This window comes from Oncorhynchus clarkii, chromosome 12 (assembly GCF_045791955.1).
Source record: "Oncorhynchus clarkii lewisi isolate Uvic-CL-2024 chromosome 12, UVic_Ocla_1.0, whole genome shotgun sequence".
In the NCBI taxonomy this organism is placed as follows: Eukaryota; Metazoa; Chordata; class Actinopteri; order Salmoniformes; family Salmonidae; genus Oncorhynchus; species Oncorhynchus clarkii.
In genome coordinates, this window is record NC_092158.1 from 38,892,538 (window position 1) to 38,899,598 (window position 7,061).

The following is a 7,061-nucleotide window of genomic DNA, read 5'->3' on the forward strand; positions in this document are numbered from 1 at the left end:
TACAGCAGTTTAACTGAACCCCGTCTCCACATTCCCCATATTTTTATAATTTTTACAAATGTCACCTTTATTTAAACAGGTAGGCCAGTTGAGAACAAGTTCTCATTTACAACTGCCACCTGGACAAGATAAAGCAAAGCAGTGCGACAAAAACAACAACACAGAGTTACACATAAACAAACGTACAGTCAATAACACAACAGAAAAATCGATGTACATTGTGTGCAAATGTAGAAGAGTAGGGAGGTAAGGCAATAAATAGGCCATTGAGGCGAAATAATACAAATTTAGCATTAACACTGGAGTGATAGATGTGCAGATGATGATGTGCAAGTAGAGATACTGGGGTACAAGAAGATAAGTAACAATATGGGGATGAGATAGTCGGGTGGGATATTTACAGATTGGCTGTGTAAAAGGAACAGTGATCGGTAAGCTGCTCTGACAGCTGATGCTTAAAGTTAGAGAGAGAGATATAAGACTCCAGCTTCAGAGATTTTTGCAATTTGTTTCAGTCATTGCCAGCAGAGAACTGGAAGGAAAGGCAGCCAAAGGAAGTGTTGGCTTTGGGGGTGACCAGTGTAATATACCTGCTGGAGCACGTGCTATGGGTGTGTGTTGCTATGATGACCAGTGAGCTGAGATAAGGCAGGACTTTACCTAGCATAGACTTATAGATGACTTGGAGCCAGTGGATTTGGCGATGAATATCTAGTGAGGGCCAGCCAATGAGAGCATACAGGTCGCAGTGGTGGGTAGTATATGGGGCTTTGGTGACAAAACGGATGGCACTGTGATAGACTACATCCATGCTGAGTAGAGTGTTGGAGGCTATTTTGTAAATGACATCGCCGAAGTCAAGGATCAGTAAGATAGTCACTTTACGAGGGTATGTTTGGCAGCATGAGTGAAGGAGGCTTTGTTTTGCGAAATAGGAAGCCGATTCTAGATTTAATTTTGGATTGGATATGCTTAATGTGAGTCTGGAAGGATAATTTACAGTCTAGCAAGACACCTAGGTATTTGTAGTTGTCCACATATTCTAAGTCAGAACCATCCAGAGCAGTGATGCTAGTCGGGCGGGAGGGTGCGGGCAGGGAACACCAGGGAACTGCGTTTACTCTTACCCTTAGTTTTACTTGCATTTAAAAGCAGTTGGAGGTCACGGAAGGAGTGTTGTATGGCGTTGAAGCTCGTTTGGAGGTTTGTTAGCACAGTGTCCAAAGAAGGGCCAGATGTAAACAGAATGGTGTCGTCTATGTAGAGGTGGATCAGAGAATCACCAGCAGCAAGATCGACATCATTGATATATACAGAGAAAAGAGTCTGCCCGAGAATTGAACCTTGTGGCACCCCCATAGAGACTGTCAGAGGTCTGGACAACAGGCCCTCCGATTTGACACACTGAACTATATCTGAGAAATAGTTGGTGAACCAGGTGAGGCAGTCATTTGAGAAGCCAAGGCTATGGAGTCTAACGATAAGAATGCGCTGATCGACAGAGTCGAAAGCCTTGGCCAGGTCGATAAAGACGACTGCACAGTACTGTCTTTTATCGATGGCGGTTATGATATTGTTTAGGACCTAGGTTGAGGTGCACCCATGACCAGCTTGGAAACCAGATTGCATAATGGAGAAGGTACGGTGGGATTCGAAATGGTCGGTGATCTGTTTATTAACTTGGTTTTCAAAGATTTTAGAAAGGCAGGGCAGGATGGATATAGGTCTATAACAGTTTGGGTCTAGAGTGTCTCCCCCTTTGCAGAGGGGGATGACCGTGGCAGCTTTCCAATCTTTGGGGATCTCAGACCATACGAAAGAGAGATTGAATAGGCTAGTAATAGGGGTTGCAACAATTTCGGGAGATCATTTTAGAAAGAGAGGGTCCAGATTGTCTAGCCCTGCTGATTTGTAGGGATCCAGATTTTGCAGCTCTTTCAGAACATCAGCTGTCTGGATTTGGGTGAAGGAGAGGCAGGGGGGGGCTGGGCAAGTTGCTGCAGGGGGTGCTGACATGTTGGCTGGGGTAGAGGTAGCCAGGTGGAAAGCATGGCCAGCTGTAGAAAAATGCTTATTGAAATTATCGATTATCGTAGATTTATCGGTGGTGACAATGTTTCCTATCCTCAGTGCAGTGGGCATGGAGGAGGTGCTCTTATTCTCTATGGTCTTTATAGTGTCCCAAAGCCTTTTGGAAATAGTGCTATAGGATGCAAATTTCTGTTTGAAAAAGCTAGCCTAAGCTTTCCTAACTGACTGAGTGCATTCGTTCCTTACTTCCCTGAAATGTTGCATATCACGGGCGCTATTCGATGCTAATGCAGTACGCCACAGGATGTTTTTGTGCTGGTCAAGGGCAGTCAAGTCTGTGGTGAACCAAGGGCTATATCTGTTCTTAGTTCCACATTTTTTGAACGGGCATGCTTATTTAAGATATGAGAAAAGTACTTTAAATGAGCAACCAGGCATCCTCTACTGACGGAATGAGGTCAATATCCTTCCAGGATACCCAGGCCAGGTCGATTAGAAAGGCCTGCTCGCTGAAGTGTTTTAGGGAGCGTTCGACAGTGATGAGGGGTGGTCGTTTGACCGCGGACCCATTACACATGCAAGGAATGAGGTTGAAGACAGCAGAGGTGTATTTAGAGGGCAAATTGGTCCGGATGATATCTAAGAGGGTGCCCATGGTTACGGATTTAGGGTTGTACCTGGTAGGTTCCTTGATAATTTGTGTGAGATTGAGGGCATCTAGTTTAGATTGTAGGACGGCCGGGGTGTTAAGCATCTCCCAGTTTAGGTCACCTAACAGTACGAACTCTGAAGATAGATGGGGGGGCAATCAATTCACATATGGTGTCCAGGGCACAGCTGGGTATATGCATGTTCTCCCCTACATTTCAAATCAAATCAAATCAAATGTTATTTGTCACATACACATGGTTAGCAGATGTTAATGCGAGTGTAGCGAAATGCTTGTGCTTCTAGTTCCGACAATGCAGTAATAACAAGTAATCTAACTAACAATTCCAAAACTACTGTCTTGTACACAGTGTAAGGGGATAAAGAATATGTACATAAGGATATATGAATGAGTGATGGTACAGAGCAGCATAGGCAAGATACAGTAGATGGTATCGAGTACAGTATGTACAAATGAGATGAGTATGTAAACAAAGTGGCATAGTTTAAAGTGGCTAGTGATACATGTATTACATAAGGATACAGTCGATGATATAGAGTACAGTATATACGTATGCATATGAGATGAATAATGTAGGGTAAGTAACATTATATAAGGTAGCATTGTTTAAAGTGGCTAGTGATATATTTACATCATTTCCCATCAATTCCCATTATTAAAGTGGCTGGAGTTGAGTCAGTGTCAGTGTGTTGGCAGCAGCCACTCAGTGTTAGTGGTGGCTGTTTAACAGTCTGATGGCCTTGAGATAGAAGCTGTTTTTCAGTCTCTCGGTCCCAGCTTTGATGCACCTGTACTGACCTCGCCTTCTGGATGATAGCGGGGTGAACAGGCAGTGGCTCGGGTGGTTGATGTCCTTGATGATCTTTATGGCCTTCCTGTGACATCGGGCGGTGTAGGTGTCCTGGAGGGCAGGTAGTTTGCCCCCGGTGATGCGTTGTGCAGACCTCACTACCCTCTGGAGAGCCTTACGGTTGAGGGCGGTGCAGTTGCCATACCAGGCGGTGATACAGCCCGCCAGGATGCTCTCGATTGTGCATCTGTAGAAGTTTGTGAGTGCTTTTGGTGACAAGCCAAATTTCTTCAGCCTCCTGAGGTTGAAGAGGCGCTGCTGCGCCTTCTTCACGATGCTGTCTGTGTGAGTGGACCAATTCAGTTTGTCTGTGATGTGTATGCCGAGGAACTTAAAACTTGCTACCCTCTCCACTACTGTTCCATCGATGTCGCACATCTCTTTTTGCCTTTGCCCAAACCTTTGACAGTTATAGCAATGCAATGGTTTTGGAACATATGCTCACACATAGTAACTCATATACCCAATCCTAACCTTTTCTGGCAGTACCAGATCCTCAAACTGTAGTAGCGCTGACAAGCTATCCACCTTCTTCCCATCTTGTGTTATCTGGAGGCACTTTGCCTCAATAAGAGAGCCTCCCTTCCAATGGTCCTTTATTTCTTTCATGTTAACAATTTCTGGAAGTCATGTAATAACTCCCTTCATCCACTGCTATCCAGTTTGATCTGGCATGCTACCATCAACCACACGTTTACATACCTGCTTGAGTTTGAGCGCTTTCTCATACTGTTTAGCATTGATACACAAACAAATTAAATTTCACCAGTGATGACCCGTCTTTTTTTTGTCTGTTTTTTGTTATTTTGACATGAATAACATGTCACATAATGATAAAATATATATTTGCAAACTGAGTTAATAAAGCCACATTCAAACAGGTCTCTTTTTTGCTTTCTTGAGTATGGCCGCTCCAAAATGCAGGTGTTTCAAGACTAGTTCAGTGCTTTCTGTGGTGGTGGGGCAGCCAGCGGACAATATGGAGCGTAGGGGTTGGTAATGTTCTCTAGTTGCGCTGTGATTGAAAGAATGCTGAGCCACTCATGGGGACATTACATCAAAGCAAAATCTACAGGGAGAGATAAAAAAAATTCAAGCCCCTTGGGTAGTAAATCTAAGTGCATGTTGTGTAGTAAGCTGTTAGTAGCCAATGTGACTCCCCCTAATAATTTGGTCCCTTTCCCCCTCATAACTGAGCCTACTGTTCTGACTTGGTGGTGCACATGTAGCCTATCGCCTGTTTTAGAGAAATATAGTCATCGAATATTGTAAGAGCTTTCATTGTCTTATATATCCCCTTTAATTAGCCTACGGTTCTGAATTGGTGTACAGGGAGAATACTGTAAGAGCGACCCTTGTTCTGAATTCTGTCACTGTACATTTCAAAGTGCTGAACAAATGGTTGACTATGTCCGTCCTAGCTCACTCATTAATGTCTTATCCGCTCGTTGTCCCCTTATGCCATAGTTCTACATCTCAATTGTTAGTAGAAACCACCTTTGTTTAAGCAAGTTAGCCACATCAGCTATGTTTTTTTTAAAGTCAGTAAATTAAGCTGAATTGACTGTTTTGCTCCCTGACGAGGCTCCGCTGACGGCCAGGTGTAGCAGTGGTAAGGTGTTAGGACTGCTGTTGGGACAGCTTAATGTAGGCCATAACAGTTTGTGGGCACCGTTTGTCACCGTTATAGTGCAATTACTGTAAGGAAGGGCTATTATGCTGTGTCCGTAACCAAGTGGGAATTTACCACATGAAAATCCACTTGAATGGCTCTCCAACTGGTAATTACTAGTAGGAAAGTTGTCTTTCATCCTGAGCTCCAAATTATCCCACATATGGACCTCAGATGTCACCTACTAAGGAGATTACCTCGATAACAGTATTTTAGGCAGTTAAATGTAACAAAACATTTATAGAAAGCAGTCTATTAATATTGTTTTTGAACTCAATAATTTGTTTACAAGAATGATCACTGTAAGCTTAGTTTATGGGTTTTCAGCTTGTTGGCCATTAGCCCATCAGCGTTTCTAAATGAGTTCAAAGCACATGAACGCATCCAACTGCTATTAACAACTTCACAACTTGTACATTTCCACCTCCCACTTGGTTACAATCGCAGCATCAATGCTCCAGGTGAAGAGGGTTAGTGTTGATTGCATTAGTTTTGTAACGGGGCCACGTCCCGCGCATGAGCCATGTGCCCCGTTTTGTCCGACAGCGAAGTCAGCTCAAGACAAAGGAGACGTAGGTTAACCACATGGAGTAACTCAACGTAGCAAACGTTTAATCAAACTGCATTCCAAAAGGAGATGGCTAACAGTGAGCCATATGAACACAATGAATTACTTAAAGGAGTTGGGAAATTCACCTTGATACAAATAATTTGTATCACCTCAATAACCTAAATTGTGATCCTCACACAATCGACAATAAGAATCCACATTTACATGTCCTTTCTACATCGATGTATGAATGACAAATACATCTGTAAATTGCTCTGGATTAAAGTTTGACATGTGCCTCAACCTTCAGTGTGTAGCTTGGCTCTGGTTCTCTGTCCTTCAGTTTAGAAGCCGTCGCCAATTTGATTATATTCAAATAGGTCTCGACAGGAGGCTGACTAGGCCCGTGTTTCCTAACCCTGGTCCTTGAGTACCTCCAACAGTACACATTTTCCTTGTAACCCTGGACAAACACACCTCATTCAACTCATTGAGGGCTTGATTAGTTAACTAGTTGAATCAGGTGTGCTTGTCCAGGGTTACAATAAAAATGTCTACTGTTGGAGGTACTTGAGGACCAGGGTTGGGAAACATCCTCCTAGTCAGCCCAAATCTGATATTTCTTTCTCCTAATTGGTCCTAAGACCAATGAGATTTTTTTCATAGCTGGTCTGATTGGTCACAAAAGAACAATTACTGAAAAATAACAGAATTGGGCTCCCTTCATAAACACAACCCAAATGACAACACTGTAAAAAAAAAAAAAGAAAACTCAACCTGTCAATCACACTTTCAATCCAATCATATCTTTCTCACACACACACACACACACACACACGTGTATGTATTGTAAAATATTAACATTCAATTCCACCCATGAAAATGTTTCATGCCCAAGAGTAATCCATGCCAGTGCAAAAAGCAACTAACACCACCACTCCATTTGGACATGTGTTAAAGGAGAAGGAAATTAAACAAATCTTTTCATGACCATAAAACCATGTTTTCATAAAACTAGATAGGGGTAGACAACTTGAGTCTTAGGTATGTCATAGTTCCAAAAATAAACTAACAATAAAATGTCATTGTTATACTGAAAATAACACATGGTCTGTGGTTGTGAGGCCAGTTGGATGTACTGCCAAATAATCTACAATGGTGCCAGAGAATTTAATGTTAATTTCTCTACCATAAGATGCCTCTAATGATCTTATGGTAGAGAAATTAACATTAAATTCTCTGGCATCAGCTCTGGTGGACATTGCTGCAGTCAGCTTGCCAATTGCAC